Genomic DNA, 18,055 nt, shown 5'->3' with positions numbered 1-18,055 from the left:
GATGTTTAAGTTCATGTGTCAACTTGGCCAGGTCATACAAGCAAGCACTGGCCTGATTGTCAATTTGAGGATATCTCATGGATTTAAATGATCAGTAAATTGATTGTATCTATGCCTGATTTCATCTGCGATCAATTGAGTAGATTGTTTCTAACAATGGGAAAAGTCTCATCCAATCAATTGAAGGCCTTAAAAGGATGATTTCAGCAATAAGAAGGAAGATTTTCCATCTCCTGAGGAATTTATAGAAAATCTTCATTGATATCCCCAGCTTGTGGCCTGCTCAATGGAATGTGGACTTGCCCATCACTGAAAGTCACATGTTCCAATTCATATAAAAATCTCATAACATTTACATAATATATACTGAATATATAATATATTCTTTTAAATAATATAGAACATTATATATGTATATATATATATATATACACATGCATATATATGAACATGCATTATATATTTCCTGTTGTTTCTGTTTCCCCAGAGAACCCTGGCTAATACACCTTTGTAATACAACACCTTAAAATAGTTCTCTATATTTGCTGTTTCCAACTTATTTCTTTACATTCTCTTAAATACCCTCAAGTCATGTTTTTATTCCCCAACTCTGCTGAAATTATTCTTATCAAAAGGTCATCAATGATTTACATGTTGCCCAAACTAAAGGTCATTTTCAGTGCTCATCTTAGTTGAGAAAGCCTGTGACACAACTGATCACTCTTTTCTTCTTGATTATATGTGCACAATATTGACTGATTTTCTCTTACATCAATGGATACTTTATCTTGGTTTCCTTTGTTGGTTCCTCTTAGACTCTTTCGGGTCTAGATGTTGAAGTTCTCCAGGTCTCAGTCTTTGGACATCTTTTTTTTTCTATCTCTATTTGTTACTTTTGTTATCTAAGCCAGGCTCATGACATTTATCACTGTGTATATATTTCTGACTCTTAAATGTGTATCTCTACACAGATCTCTCCCTAGAAATTCAGATAACAGAACACAACTGCTATCTTGACATTTACTTATGCATTTAGTTAACAAGTTAATATCTCAAGCTTTACCATGTTCAAACCTGGCTTCTTGATATATCTCCTCTCTTTACCATATTCCTTCTGCAGTCTTCCTTTTCTCAATCAGTTGCCATTCTACCTTTCCAGCTGTGCCTGTTCAGGAGCTTGGGGTCATACTTGACTTCTGCCTCTATCTTTCTTTCTTTCTTTTTTTTCCTGGGCAGGCACCGGGAATCAAACCTGGGTCTCCAGTATGGCAGGCGAGAACTCTGCCACTGAGCCACCGTGGTCCGTCCTGCTTTTATCTTTCTACACTATCTCTTGTCTCTCAGCATATCTTTGGTGGATGCCCTATCATAAAATATCCATCATTTTACTGTGTTTTACCATGCTCATTCTACTACCTTGATCCAAGCATCCTTCACATTATTTCTATATCTTCCTAAGTAGTTTCCCAATTCATATCTTTGCCCTATTTTGGTCCATTCTTAAAGTAGCAGACAGAGGTTATGTTAATGCCTGAGCCAAATCAATTCACAATTACACTCAAATCCTTCCAATGGCTTTTCATCACACTCAGGTTAAAAGTCAATATCTACTTAGAACTAACAAGGACTTACATAATCTTGATTCCAGAAACTCTGTGACTTTAATTCTTTCACACTGCTCCCAGTTTTGCCTGTCTGTACTGTAACATGGTCTTCGGTGATGCTCCTCAAACATCCCTTGATAGCAGCATGACTTCTTCTCACATGGCTTCAGAACTGCTCTCAAATTACTTTCCCATGAGGTGTTTCTCATAAACCTACCTAAAATTCACTCCCCTTATCTACCTTTAATGAATTTTGTCTTTTATAAGTGCTTTATGTATTCTCCTTAACACTTATCACTCTCTAATATACCACGTAATTCTGTTTTATTCATTGACAAATCCCTAGAACCTGAAATAATGGCTGGTACCATATAGATGTACCAAAATTATTTATTGAGTTAATGAAATTAAAAAAAAAAAAAACTTTCTCTTCTTTTTTCTTACTAACCTGCCAATGTTTTTGTGTGGTTGTCTCTTGGTTGCAGGTTGAAATCTGAAGTGCTGGTCATCATCTCTCTGTCCCATATGAAAAATGAGAGGAGATTTGTTCTAGTGTGCAAGATGAATGACTTTTTCAAAGGGAATTTATTAAGTTGCAAGTTTACACATTTAAGGCTGTGAACGTGTGTCCAAATTAAAGCTAGGCTATAGAAATGTCCAATCTAAGGCATCCAGGGAAAGATACCTTAATTCAAGAAGGCCAATGACCTTCAGGGTTTCCCTCTCGACTGGAAAGGCCCATGGTGGCCATAACAATATTTGCCAGCTTTCTCTCCAGGTTTATTATTTCATGAAGGTCCTCAGGGGTCGTTTTAACTTCTTCATCTCCAAAGGTCTCTAGCTTCATGGGCTCTCGTGGCTGTCATTGCTCTGAAGCTTTTTCCAAAATGTTTCCCTCTTAAAGGCTCCAGTAAGCAACCTTACCTTGAATGGCTGAAGACACATCTCCATGGAAAGAAAGCATCTAATCAAAAGGTACCACCCATAATTGGGTGGGTCACATCTCTATGGAAACAATCAAAAAGCTCCCACCCAGCAATTTTGAATGAGGTTAAAGGACATGGCTTTTCTGGGGTCCACAAATTCAAACCGGCACAAGGTTCAAGTGCAAAAGTTTGGCAACTAACTAATTAAGCATCTTTAAGAATCCTTCCCAAACACCTTCCCAAAGTCTCACTCTGTGGATTTCACTCACCTCTTATAAGCTATGATATAACAGGATTTTGCATCTGTCTGTATAAAATGGATTGGTCTGTGAATGCCCTTTTGTAGCAACCTGGTTTAGTTTGGATATAAGGGTTAACATACAAACATCATGTTCCTTAAGTAGTTTCTCCATCAAAGTTTGGACAAGTTAATGCTCCAGCATGCTCAAATCAATCAAATAGTGACTGTTATTTAAGTGAGAAGTGAATTATTTAATTTAAACAAAGTTACATTTTCTTCATCAGCAGAAAGGAGAATTTAAATGAAAGTTACCTTCATTCTTATGAAAATAAAATTATTATATTCTTGGCCCATCATGGTCATGAATGATAAGTTTCTAACTATTCTAACTCACTTGATGAATAACACTATTGTTCACAGAGCTTCTCAAACATTGTGCCAGACTTTACTGGCCTACCTAAATATTATTTCTTTCAGTCTCAAAAGCAATCAGGCTTTGAGGAGCTTCTTCAGATATCACATACTTGCATGCATTGTGTAAAAATGAGTTAGAAAACACTGGTCTAGGGATTTTCTTCAGACTTATACCAATATGTCATTTTAGTAGTTAATGTCTCTAAAGTAATAATTAGAAGGGAATGGAATAAAGTAAAAAATAGTAATAGCAATGGCAATAATGATGCTAGTTTCACCCTTCTTTAATTATTCAGACTTCACAAACTCTTCTTTCATGTTCTGGGTTTCAGAAGCTAACTTTCACACTTCGGTTCATTACTAAGGCCCTGTTCTGCAGACTTTTGTTCCTATGTCTGGGACTGACCTCAATTCTGACATGTGTCTTCAAGTTATATAATACCCTCTAATATTTCACTGTTGTCTTAATAGCATGCTCTCCTTCTATCAGGGAATTACATGTGTATTGTCAAGAAATACTTTCTTAGTTTATAATTCAAGAGACTCTGAGATATAAATCTGGAAATATATTATCAAAGTGCTTTTCCTGTACAGTTTCTAATTCCATGTCCACTGGAGTCAAGAAAGTTAGTCAAAATAAGTGTATCTATTCTGATTTTGGAGATGAGAATAATAAGAGAAAATCTTCCCTCTTCTCCCTACCCTTCCATTCCCTAAGTCCAGGAAGTGATTAGGTGATAGGCTCCGGAATTCAAACCTCATGTCCACCATTTACTGATTCTAGAACATTGGACCCATTGCTTAAAATCTCCAAGCATGTGTTGAAAATCTACCATGTAGAATTTTTAAAAAATCATTTACCTCATAGGGTAATATCACATAAAATAATAATAACACATAAAATGGATATCACAAAAAGTAATTCTTATAAGGCCTTGAGAACAGAGCTTGAAACAAAGTAAAGGAATAAATGTGTTAATAATCCTTATTGGTATTAGCAGAACTTCCAAGATACACTCTCAAATGTTGATAGTCTATATATCTACAACTGACCAAATTATTTACTTGATCCTCTTCTTCTCCATCAAATCCATTTTGGTCATGAAAATTTGATTTAGATGTGTTAATAAGTTAAAGTCCTACTGCTCTCACTTAGAAGCTATTCTGTCACATCAAGAAGAATTTGCATGTCAAATTTTATATATTACCTCGTTAGTTTCCCTCTGAAGGCAATCTCATTTTCAAGTACTTGAATTCAAAGTCACTCTTATTTTATTTCTCTTCTGCCTACAAACTATTTATTGCTCAAAGGACAGAAAAATAATATTTAAGTTTAAAATGAGACATAAAAAAAAGGTCAGAGGTTAGAATAGAGCAATCCAAAGTCAGTCATATAATGGATGAATTTGTGACAGAATGCAATAGACAGCCTGGGATCATTAGATGCAAGAGAGGCGTTAATTCACTTAGGTGTAAAGATTTAGATGGGTCTGATTCATTTCATATCATGTATCAGTTTGACAGTCAAGAAAACCTTATCCAAACTGAATACAATCACAGAGTCTAAAGAGATTTATCCATTCCTCATTAGTGAAAAAGTAAGGAAATAACATGTCCCTTAGGACCCCAGGAAAAAGAAGAAATGCAATTTGTTAATTGTCAACTGCCAGACTGTGCTCTTTACTTGTCAATCACATCAAGGATAGCAGCTGTTATTAAAATGGTTCTTTAGTACAATGGCATAGAGGCACGTAGTAAAAATATTTTCTCTAGTGTCTGTTATAGCTCAATGGATATCAGTAGCAATTGTCATAAACGCATAATATGATTTTATATTAAAAATTCACAGTTGAGTCAATATGGTCAAACATTTCATTTGTGCCCTTGTAAAGAGGGTGTTAGAGCAGTGAGAATTTTCCTTTGTAGAATATTTTTCCTCAGTGTGGCCTATTTATGATCACTGACACTAATTCTGTATTTCACAAATCCGTGTATAAATCTATGTAGAAGCACTCTAATATAACTCCCCAATAGAGAGAATACCTACTAATGCAAAATATAATTTCTTTTTAGCATTAGAGGAAAAATAAATCCTTTCATTTTCTTAAAATAAGGGTAGGCTTTATTCAAAATGTTCGAAATGTTTTCAGGAAGTACCAAAACAAGTAAGTTTTGAGCTTGTTGCTATAATAATTAAACCATTACAAATATACATTCATGCCCTCAACCTAATCTGTAACTTAGGTCTTTATATAACTTACAAAACTACAAAGTTATGCCAATCTACACTGTACTAATAGGTTCTCTGTCATTAACTACATCGACTAATTCAAACCTTCTCCACTTTTTCTCTATAAACACTGATTCCTCTCTCATCTGTCTCTCAGGAGATTTTGCCTAATAATTCGCACAGAAATTTGAAATTATCAATTTTCTTTACTTCTTATACTTCCAGTCATGAAATTCGTGAAGTTACTTACATCTCAGCCTTGCATCTATGTCTTTTTTTGTCATTCAAGCATGCTCATGTTTTTCCCATGTATAAACAATATTAAACACAAATGACCCTGGAGCCCTCATACTCCTACAACCATTGCTTCACTTATCTCCAATCCTCCAAAGTTGAACTACTAGAATTGTCTAAACCAGCTGTCTTTAATTTTTCAAGTTTAATTTGCTATTTCTTTTATTCTTTAAATCACTCAACCCCGGCACCATCTCATGTCTATCATTTAAGCAACAAAAAGTCCTTGTTCTGGAATCATGGTATGAAAAGCTCTGTGGATGCTCTCCTCAGCAAAATGACCATAAATGATGGTAATAATAAAACTCAAAAACTATCAAAACTTTTTCATGTACTGATAAATTGCAAAAATATAGAGCATATGAAAAAAAAAATTCAAGAGTATCTAGTAAATAAAAGAGAAATCAAGAGTCTGTGACATTTCAACCATAGCCGAATCCCGTCACCTCTCCAGACCAGCAAGATAGAATTAATATTACAGAAAGGTTCAAACAAAAATTATCAATCTCTCTCCTCCAAGATCCCAGCATAGGGCCAAAGATTCTCCTGGGAGGGGCTGATTGCCATAATAAATTGAATTCTGCAATGAAATAATTTTATCCAATCAGTTAAAGACCATAAAGGAAGAACTGATCATTTCAACAATCAGGAAGAAGAATTTATTTCTCTATGTAACAGCAAGTAATGCTTAATATCCAGTTGCTGGTGCAATAATGCCTGGTTACCTAAATTTGAGTGGTTAGGATTTAAAATCTCTGATGCAAAATAGAAATTCAGCACTGGCTCTCTACAGAGATGATCTTGCATTGTTTCTGCCTTATTTTCTCGTGCCTCTTTCCCTCACTGAGAAAGATACTTAGTATGTTAGAACACTAATGACTGTTACCAATCTTGATCATTCTAGTATTCATTTTAGAGACTTGAATTCTGTCCATTCCTGGAGTTATTATACATGCTAGAAGAGGTCTTTGCTAACAACTTGCTCCTGACTGTATCTTTACATATCCATGTGGCATGAGTTTTTCTTTTCACATCTCACCTGTAAGGACAACTATTACTTGGCTTTGGATTCATCCACTAAATGAAAAATTAACTCTCCTCTTTCACCATCATGTCTTTGACATTCACCAATGTTTCCTTATCTTACTGGTTGAAGTCCTATAGCAGATCTAATTTTAGATGCCAATCTTTCTCAATTTGTTACGTGTTAATCCAGTAAAGTATTAAAGCTAATAAAGTAAGTTAACTTTATTAATGTCAGCTATTGGAACCAAATCGTAGAATGTTTGTTTCTATATACAGTTAATTTCCTTTTAGCTTCTCCATTACTGATACAAAAATGTGGATTAAGCCCTTACGAACTCAGACAGTTGACTATTTATTGTATTATGTTCTTATTTTATTTGTCTTTCCTTAACTTATATCAGCATACATAGAGGTTAATCAAACCCATACTTATTAGTGGGTTCCCAAGGCCTACAGACTAATGTTAAGATTCTGTAGTTTGCCAGTCAGTATACTTTGAAAGTCAAGATTTACCTTACCACTCCAACCTCACCCACATCTATTAGAGCTCCATGAAATTGTTGGACCAATTTCAAAAACCTGATGTGGACAAATTGCTACTCAAGATTTTACTGATGTTCTTTTACTTTTTAAAGGTTTCCATATTTACAGATTCCACAACACTTGCTGGTTGTCTATGCAGTATACAAGAATAATAAACACCAGACAATAGGACTTTCCACAAATTCTTTCTGGATAACTCCATTTCCAATCCTTACTTTTTTTTTGAAATGGCTGACTTGTCCTATGTTTGGTTAAATCCTTATATGGGGTCTTATTCACTGGGGTCTTATGTTCTGGAAGCCCAGAATTTTCCAAACCATCAATTTCTGTTTTCTTTGTACCCAGAAGTTTAGTTCTCAGCTTATTTTTTTCCTGTCACATCTTATCATAACCTGCAAAGAGCAGCTAGACTGCATTTTCCCTGGTAAGTTTGGAAATTTATTCTGCTAAATACCCAAGTTCACCATTCTCATATTCTGCCTTCCATTCACAAAGAATACCTTCCTTCCAGTTGACAATGACACAGTCATCATTTCTAATGCCTTATCAAAAACATACTTAGGTTCTGTATTTCTACTAACAGTCTCTTCAAAGCATTCTAAGTCTTCCCTATCAAGCTTCTCACAACTCTTCCAGAATCTTCCAGTTGTCTATTTAAAAAGCTCTTCTAATATGTTTGGTACTTACAAACTGCAGCAGCATTCCACTTTCAGTACCAAAATCTCTATTAGTTTGTTAAACAGCTGGAAAGCAATGTACCAGAAATTGAACAATGTTTAAAAAGGTAATATAATAAGTTACAAGTTTACAGTTCTAAAGCCATTCAGAACACCTATCTCAGCTGGAAAGGCATGTAGCAATGTCTGCTAAATTTCTCTCTTGGCTTCTTATTTCATAAGGCTACCCTCAGGGCATTTTCCTCCTGCATCTCCAAAGGTGTCTGGCTGTGCAGACTCTATCACTTCTGCTCTTCAAGCATCTCCATCAGCTCTGAGCTTTCTCCAAAGTATTTCCTCTTTTAAAGGACTCTAGTAAATTAATCAAGCCCCAATTTGAATGAGTAGAGTCACATCTCCATCAAATCAAAAAGTCATACCCACAACTTGCCACATCACATCCCTATGGAGATAATCCAATCAACAGTTTCCAACCTATAGTTTTGAATCAAGATTAAAAGAAATGGCTGCCTCCACAAGATTGGATCAGGATTAATCCATGTTTTTTTTTCTGGGATACACCATAGTTCTAAACCAGTACAGTTGGGAAGAAATTGAAAGTGCAGTCTGGAAAACTGAGTATATACCTAGATGAAAACAGATCCTCAGGTAGAGTTGCAGACCCTGCCTGAGGTCTGGACTTGGTTTGGCTGGGTATTTCTGAGGAACAAGAGAAATCAACTTTCAAAATAATGCTATCAAGAAAATTGAAATTCTCAAAGCCAACAGAAAATCACAAAGCATATGAAGATGTAGACAGATATAGCCCAGCCAAATGACCAAATTAAAACACTGGAGGAAGAGGCACAGATTTTGAAACAACTAATCAAAGATATTCATACAACTCTACTAAATATATACAGTGGATTGGCTAATGACATGAAGGATATGAAGAACATACTAAAAAAGCATAAAGAAGAATTTGACAGAAAAAGTAGAAAAATAGCAGATATCACAGAGATGAAAGATAATGTAAACCAAATAGAAAATATGCTAGAGACCCACAACAGGAGATTTTAAGAGGCAGAAGAATACAAATGTGAATTAGAGGACAGGACAATTGAATTCAAATGCAAAAAAGAAAAAAAATGGCATAAAAAGGGAAAATTTAAATTAGATCTTAAGGAAATTATAGAAAACATAAAGTACACAAATATAAGATTCATTGGCATCCCAGAAGAGAAAAAGAAGAGTAAAATCCTAGGGAGATGAGTTCAGGAGATACAGGGGGAAATTTTCCCAACCCTTATAAAAGATATAAATGTATAAATCAAATGAATAACAAGTAGGATAAATCCAAATAGGCCTACTCAAAGACACATATTAATCAGTCTGCTAAATGTTCAAGAGAAGTAGAAAATCCTGAAATGGCAAGAGAAAAGTCACTCACCACATACAATGGAGATGACATGAAACTGAGTTTGGACTGCTCAAAAGGCATCATGGAAGTGTGAAGGCCATGGTATAATATAATTAAGGTCCTGGAAGAGAGAACTCTGGCCAAGAATTCTGTATCCAGCCAAAACTGTCCTTCAAAAGTGAGGGAGAGATTAAAGTTTTCAAAGACAGACAAAGGCTAAGAGAATATGTCAACATGAGACTGACCCTACCACAAATAATACAGGGAGTTCTGTCAGCTGGAAAAAAAAAAAGGACATGAGAAAGAGGTTTGGAGTAGGAGGACACATAATTGAAGAGTATCAGCAACGGAAATGTAAAGGATAAATAGAGAAAGAGGGAAAAGAATATGAGCCCCTGAGAAATAAAAAACAAAAGATAAGATGGTAGATTGTAAAATGCCTTCACAATAATCACTTTGAATGTTAATGGGATAAACTCACCAATTAAAAGATGCAGATTGGCAGAATGGATTAAGAAATATTATCTATCTATATGCTACTTACAAGAGAATTATCTTAGACCCAAGGACACAAATAGACTGAAAGTAAAAGAATAGAAAAAGATGCTTCATGCAAGCTGTAACCAAATGAAAGCAAGAGAAGCTATGGTAATATCAGACAAAGTAGACTTTAAATGTAAGGATGTCATAAGAGACAAAGAAGAATGCCACATCTTAATAAAAAGGAAAATTCTCCCAGAAGAAATAACAATCATGTATATTTATGCTCCCAAACAAGGAGATCCACATTACATAAGGTGAACACTGGCAAAACTGAAGGAAGCAATAACAGATGTTTCAACAATAATATTGGGAGACATCAATGCAACACCCTTTCTATAGCTAGAACACCCAAACAGAGGATAAACAAAGAAATAGAGAACGTAAGCAACTGGATAAATTAATTAGACCTAACAGACATATAGAGTTCCTTATACCCCAAAACATCAGGATATACATTCTTCTCTAGTGCTCATGGAACTTTCTCTAGGATAGATCATATGCTGGGGCACAAAACAGGCCTTTATAAATTTAAGAACACTGAAGTTATTCGTAATACTTTATCTGAGCCAATGGAATGAAGCTGGAAATCAATAACTACAAAAGAACCAGAACTTTTGCAAATATATTGAAATTAATAACACACTTTTAGGGAATTACAAGGTAAATTGGAAAATATCAGGAGATGAATGAAAATGAGAATACAACATGTCAGAAATTCTTGGATATGCAAAGACAGTGCTGAGAGGGAAATTCATTGCCCTAAATGCCAGTATTAAAAAAGAAGAGCAAAACTCAAGGACTTAACTTCTCACCTGGAAGAATCAGACAAAGAACAGCAAACTAACCACAAAGCAAACAGAAGAGAAATAACAAATATCTATAAGGGAAATGCAGAGCAAGACCAAAATGAGATACCACCTCACACCTATAACAATGGCTACTATTAAAAAAAATAAGAAACTACAAATCTTGGAAAGGTTGTGGAGAAATTGAGACAATTATGCACTGCTGGTGGGAATGTATAATGGTAGAGCTGCTGTAGAAGAAAGTTTGGCAGTTCCTTACACAATTAAATATCGAGTTGTCCTACAACCTGGACATATCACTACTTGCTGTATACCCAGAAGAGCTGAAAGCAGTGAAGCAAATAAACATTTGCACACTGATTTTCATAGCAGGGTTATTCACAACTGCCAAAAGATGAGGACTATTCAAGTGCCCATCAACAGAACAGTGGACAAACAAAATGTGGTATATACATATGATGGAATATTATACAGCAGTAAGATGAAATGGGGTCCTGAAGCATATCACAATATGGATGAACCTTGAGGACATAATGCTGAATGAAGTAAACCAGACACAAAATGATAAATACTGTATGATTTTACTACTACGACCTTGGTAAAGGTAAACTCAGGGGCTTATCGTATAGAATATAAGGGACCTAGAGATACACAGAAGCTAGAAATGAGTGAATGGTTAGCTAATGAGGTTGAATTTTAGTGGAAGGGAATGGAAAGAAGTGAAGGCAGTTCATTAGTGGGTCTACAAGTAATATTGCCATATTGAAAGTAACCATGATTGAAAGGGGTTGTAAAGAGCCATGTGTCCCACCGATTAACAAACATAAGTAAATTCTTGCATGAACTACTTCTAAGATATGAATTTTGGATAAAGAGAAAATAATAGAGGGGTATAAGGTCTATGGTCTGGGTTTAACAAGAAGACATCAACAGTTATTCAGCAATACCAGGGATAAATAACTGGAGGGAAAGGACAAGAGTTAAGATGAAGTTTGGATTTTCTTTTTGGTGAGGGTGTGTTTATCAGTTATTTTTACTCTTTCTAACAATGAAAATTGTCCAAAATTGAGAGTATTGATGATTGTACAACTAAGTGAAGATAATGTAAGACATGGATTTTTGACATTGGACATTATATATGGTGCCCGAAGGATGGAGGTGGCTGAAGGATACATTGATTGGTAAGTGCAATGGTGAACTGGAGGATATATATATATATGATCAAATATTGTGTGGATTGAATGTTATTCCAGAGCTCTAATTCTTATGCAAGGCTATTCTTATGCAAGCTTCAGGTAGCTATTGCTATTTACCATGATTTGCCAAAACCCAACTGAAACTATTCTTGTAAACCCTAGAGAAGATCTAGGGCTCTATCTGAGATTCTACAAAAGTTTCATGCACTATTTTCACTTTCCAGAAACCTACAACCTCTAGATGTGTTCTTATGCCAGATAAGTCCTGAAATCTAGAGGAGACAGCCTCTCTCAGAACATCAACTAGTTCCATCCTCCTATCCCATATTATTGACAGCTCTTTCCAACTGAAAAAGTTAGAAGGGGCATAGCCCAAATGCCTATAAAGAATAGGAGAAGGTTCAAAGGAGAAGGAGGAGTTATAACAAAGAAGATGGGATTTAACAAATGAGTATGATTGTTAATCATTATACTTATATTTCTTTTAGTCTCCCATGTCTTGGAGCATCTAGAAAGAAAAACCTAAATTTGTGGAACTGTAATCCATACCAAATTCTGAAATCTGTTCTAGAACTACTTATTACAATGTACATTGAAATTTGTTGCTTTTTTGTACATGCTATTTTTCACAATGAAAAATGTTTTAAGAAATACTGGTTCACCTAGGAAATTTCTAATAAGTTCATTTAATAGTTCTTCACAAAGAGATAGAGCAATTTTTCTTCATGTTGTAGAAAAGTATGCAGAAGTAAGGTCATTGAAACGATCATCTCCTGACGATATGTGATAAATAAACTGGAATAACTACCTGACAAACCCTAACAATGTAGTCATGATTTTTAAAAGACGCTTTTGTCTGTAGTAAAAAGATAAGGACAATTAAAGTAATTATTTAAGTAAATTAAAACAATTATTTAAATAAATCAAAGTAAAGAAGACATTTTCTAAATGGTTTATCTGAATGCTTACTTTTCATTTTAAGTCTTGAATGACCTGAAAAATGATCCTGGTTCTCCATTTTACTTTGCCTGTGTATACCATGACCTCAATAGCATGAAGTTTTATTTCTATCATAAGCAACTGTTCTACCTTTCACCTTGTCGAGTTATTTCATCCATATAAATAGGAAAAGAGTTTTGACTTAGAATGCAACATTCTTTTCCTTAGGGCTATTCTTAAAAATACTTGAATTAATTCTCAAAATTCTTCAATATTGATTTTGATTCTAATCATATAGCAGAAGAGGCTGAAAGTAAGCATATTGTAAGAAAATAAGTGTAAATACGTTTGCAAAAGGAAATGATTGCCAACTTACTTCCAGTTAGCAAACATTAAGTAGCCTGAACTTTCTCAGAGTGGTTAGAATGCAAAATAGACAAATATAGGTGCCTGCCACTTTGTACACATTTACTTATGCAAACTACCTAGTGAGGATTATCTGATTTTGTGCGAGTTGAAAATAACTCAGCTTTCTAGTCAGGATTAGGTACTCAAAGAAAAATCCAGGTCTTCCCTTTCAGTCAGTGTAAACTAATGACTAAATATGGGTAGAAACTTTTTTTTAAAAGAATGATGTAGAACCATAACTATCTACCAATGGAATAATAAAGAAAAGACAAGATTTTATGTTGGAACTATTCGTATTTATTGTCTACTTTTAAAACTGTTCTATTTCACTCTTCACTTTCTCCAGTTCAGAGAAAGTCAGTCCTTTAAAAATGTGAAGGTGCAGGGGGAGATACAGCTCAAATTTACATCCTTTTTTAATATTTGTATTACTAAAATAAAAAGAATCCTAAGTGCAAAAAAAATGCATCAATTATTTTGGTATTAAATTATGCATTTATGCATCTTTGAGGTTGTAATTCAAGCTACATTTAAGTTGACCCAAACAATTGTACATGGGATTTATATTGACGATGCAAAGGACATTATTTTTTGTACGTTTTGGATTGTCCCACTTTCTCTGAAATGATTTTAACTTCTAATATATGTCATCATATTCATCTTATATTTAAGGGAGGGCAGAGGAAAAAATTTTAAATGAGTGTCAAAGCAGTATATTACATATTCATATATGGAATACTTGAAAAATTGCCTTCATTGAAAAAGCTATAAAAGCCTTAAAGCTTTACAGTGACAGACTTGGTAGGCCACACAGTCAGTGTGAAATTGGATTCAGTGTGATTATTTCTGGGCAATAATTCAGAGCAAATAACATCAAGGAAGGCTTGCGTAAATCCAGATGGAAAAAGTGGATTTAAATCATACTAATATGTTGCAAAGCATATGAAATATGCTTTCTACTGTGCCTTGGAGACACATGACCAAATCCATATTCAAAAAGTAAAAACAAACCAGAGTGATTTGAGGAATAAATTACTTGTCATCGTGATCTTTAAAAATGCCAAAATTTAATGCAAAAATATAATCCTAACATTTATTGCAGCAAAAATAAATGTCAACATATTAGGCTTAACTGGCAAAGCCTTGTGGTAGCATTTCTACAGACTGAAAGGAACATGACAAGCTGTATTTCACATTTATTAGAATGAAATTTGGTCTTCTTTATCATAAGAACTAGATTTAAACACTTTATTTTAATTTACTTCATGGTATTGAAGAAAACATTGACTCAGACAAGAAAAAGAATACCATGTAAACTTGTTCACTGAAGCAACTGATCAATCTCAGAAGGTAGATATGTATTATGACAACAGCAAGCCTTTATAGTTAGAAGGAAGAATCGAGTACAAGGTGGTTAAGTGGGGAATCTGGTGTGGGTTCCTAGTCATACATAATATTCACAGTATTTTATTTTTTTTGTATCTTTACTTCATTTTTTTTTTTTTTTGCAGAGCTAATAGTGAATAGTGTCCAGGCCAAGAAATTTCTGTTTAAAATATTTCATTTTAAAGGTCATTACTTGGAAATTAAGATTTTGAAAGTAAATATTTATGTGCATTTGTTTAAACATTTAATGATAATTTTAATAGCCCAAATCCTTCAGTAATTACTTGCTAAATTAAGCTAATTTCACATTGTTTGGGACAAATAGGGGAGAGTTAATCCAACTATACAGATAATTCCTTAGTTTATCTTGTCCAAATTGACAACTTTTTAGGAAGGAATTGTGAAAGATATAAGTATTAAATATCTATTTGATATCTGGGTGCCATTCTCCAGAATTAGCATAAGATTTCTGAACTTTTCTGTAACTGACATTTTATAATTCTTTTTAAAGAAATCATCCCCTATATTCTCTATAGGAGGAATACTCATAAAAATTATTTACTCTGGACAAATGGCAAATATGTCTTCTCCAGGATTGAAAAGGGTCAAGCATAACAGTATTTATCATATTAAAAGTGTAATGTGTATAGTGTACTTTATAAAACCAACAGGTACATAAACACAATAAATATGTATGTATGTAAATCCAAATGTTTGCATAGATATTCAGTGTGCATTGATAATACATAAATACCTTTACCAGGAGGGCAAATTTGGTAAGTTTTTATTTGCATGAAGGATGTGCAATTATATATGCAAATTTTGAAAGTTTAGCATGAAAATTAGTAATTTCAACACACTACAGTTTTCAAAGATATTTACATTTAAATATGAATCTACTTAGCAGTTAAGTAGTAAACAAAATATCATGTCTAAGCAAACTATGTTTCGTATAAATATCCTAAATGTTGAAAAAATATATATTTGCATGGACGCAGCATTAACTGCCACTAAAAACTGACAAGTTATAAGATAGTGTTTCAAAAATATGCTTTTTTTCACAACTACCTACTATGGGATTTTTGTTTTAAAGGTCAGTTCTTGGAAATCAAGACCTTAAAAATAAAGGTTTTATATAAATTTGTTTGAACAACTAATGTTAATTTTAATAGCTTAAATTCTTTAATTACTTTGGGAATTGATTTAATATCTGCATATTGTTTGGGACCAGAAGAGAAGGTTTAATTCAAATTAAGCATGTAATATGCCAAAATTTACAATTTTCCTTACATTGTATGTACTCAACATATTTCCCTGCCAAATTAACAATAGAAACAAGTCTTTGGATGATACTATCCTGTTAGCCATTCCCAACTTCATCTTTAGCTATAATGCCTTGAAAAAATCCTTTATTATTGTAAATAGTGCTATGTCTTACCTGTGATGAATGTGCTACCTTCAAAAATATCCAGTAATTGATTCATTCACTGGGGGAATAAAAAACATATAATATGAACAAAGGCCAAAACTAGGCCTAGTACATGTGGTTTATGAATATGTAATGAATGCACATAAAATCCTTCTTTGCCAACTACTGAGCTAAGTGCCACATTTAGAATCCCTGACCCTCAAGAAACTGCTAGCCCAGTTAGGAAGACAGACAAGTAAAATTCAGTGTGATCTGCGATACACTGATCATATGAATGCAGAAGGAGCACCACATTTTATTTAGTAGGGGGATTGTGATATCAAATGAGGCCACAATTGTAGTTATGTGGGAAACTCCACATTAAAAATGATTCAAGGTGGTGCAAGGGTAACTCAGTGTTAGAATTCTCACCTGTCATGCTGGAGACCCGGGTTCGATTCCTAGAGCTTGCACACACCAAAAACTAACTAAATAAATAAAGTGATTCATATCCAGAAGTTTAAAAGATAAGTGTTTGCTAGGTGGATAAACGAATGATGTTAGGTGTCACATGGCCAGTCCTATTTTTAGAAACACATGTAGTGACTTTCAGAGGCAGACTAATATAAATAATTGTTGAACGATTAGATTAATAAGTCATAGGTAATATTTGTGCCCCTCCTATATATTATCATTGATTCAGTGGCCTCTTCTCACTTCCCTTGACTTATGGAAAAAGGATTATTTTCCCCATTCTGGAATCTTTCTACTCTATCCAAAGCAGAATAACTAACTAATGAATTAAGAGTGTTGCATATAAATATAGCAAATCTCTATGACTCATGGTATGGTAAAAGCAAAACCAAATCAAATGAAACATCTTAATTTTAAATAATAATAATTGCTATAAGGAATAAATTATTAAGATTCATAAAATTCTCTATAATGTGTGTGTATAAGTATTTCTTTTACTGTTTTCTTCCAAATATGAAAACAATTTTAATAACTATGACTTATTTAATTACTGTTTCCTATATGTTCTATATAACTTACTAAAGATGTCTTCTAATTATGAACTCATGTTTGATATTTTATTTTTCCTCCTAGCAGATAACATGATAATCCAAAATAAAAATTATCTTGGGGATATTTTTTTCATCTTAAGTGGATCTTTAGTACTATGACCTTTGTATTAATACATACTCATTCATAGAATTTCCTATAACTGATAATGTGGATTTCCAACTCATATAAACCAAATAGAAACTGTAAGCGAACCTTAGGAAATTTCATTACAATTATTTTCCTATTTATGCTCTTCAATGCATGATGGATACTTCTGAATTTTCACTGGAGTCGGATCATCTCTTCTTATTACTCCTTTATGTTTGCAGTTCCCATGAGGTATTCTTACTTCCTTTTTCTTCCCTATGACCTCTGTAATAACCAACAACACAATTTGTTTCTTCCCTGGTAGAATTCCCATTAAAAGCATCCTGATTGCCACATAACTTGACCTAACTACACTGGATTTCCTGTGACTAGTTTGTGCTTCATAATCTAAGCCTGAGTTGTGGGTCTGGGTTTTTGAACTCCACCACTATGGTAACAGTAGACCCTATCCATTTCCCATCTACTTGGAAATTCCATTTTGACATTCTCTCAGTGTTTCATTATTATACATTAGCTCATAATGGCCATTCTGAAATATGTTAATGTTTATTCACATATACATTGACTCATCCTGATTTCTGGCACTATCAGTTAGTATTGCCTGTTCTTGAAGTTCATATATAGTAAACGGATCTATGCAGTGTATACTCTTGACTGTTTGACTTCTTTGGGTCTAAGATTATGTTTATGAGATTATTCATGTTATTGTACATAGCAGTAATTTCCACAAATTACATGCATAGGAGTTAAATTCAGTATGTTCCAATCAGATGACTCGGCAATTCCAGTGCCAATGAAATGAAAAATAAATTTAAGTAGGTCTATAAAGGGTATTGTGAGAT

At 33.8% G+C, this 18,055-nt stretch overlaps 1 long non-coding RNA gene across 1 annotated transcript in view; it reads right to left on the bottom strand.

Annotated features, from left to right (window-relative positions):
- LOC143663543 (uncharacterized) overlaps window positions 1-17,666 on the bottom strand; it is a 140,690-nt gene extending 123,024 nt beyond the window's left edge. The window contains exons 1-2 of the long non-coding RNA XR_013166022.1: window positions 17,319-17,666; window positions 16,071-16,119 (exon numbers count right to left, since the gene is read on the bottom strand). This is a non-coding gene — a long non-coding RNA (uncharacterized LOC143663543). The remainder of the gene's footprint in view (window positions 1-16,070; window positions 16,120-17,318) is intronic.
- Between the last annotated feature and the right edge of the window lie 389 nt (window positions 17,667-18,055).

Source organism: Tamandua tetradactyla, chromosome 19 (assembly GCF_023851605.1).
Source record: "Tamandua tetradactyla isolate mTamTet1 chromosome 19, mTamTet1.pri, whole genome shotgun sequence".
In the NCBI taxonomy this organism is placed as follows: Eukaryota; Metazoa; Chordata; class Mammalia; order Pilosa; family Myrmecophagidae; genus Tamandua; species Tamandua tetradactyla.
The sequence above is the reverse complement of the archived record's forward strand: the minus strand, read 5'-3'. Positions and strand labels throughout refer to the sequence as shown.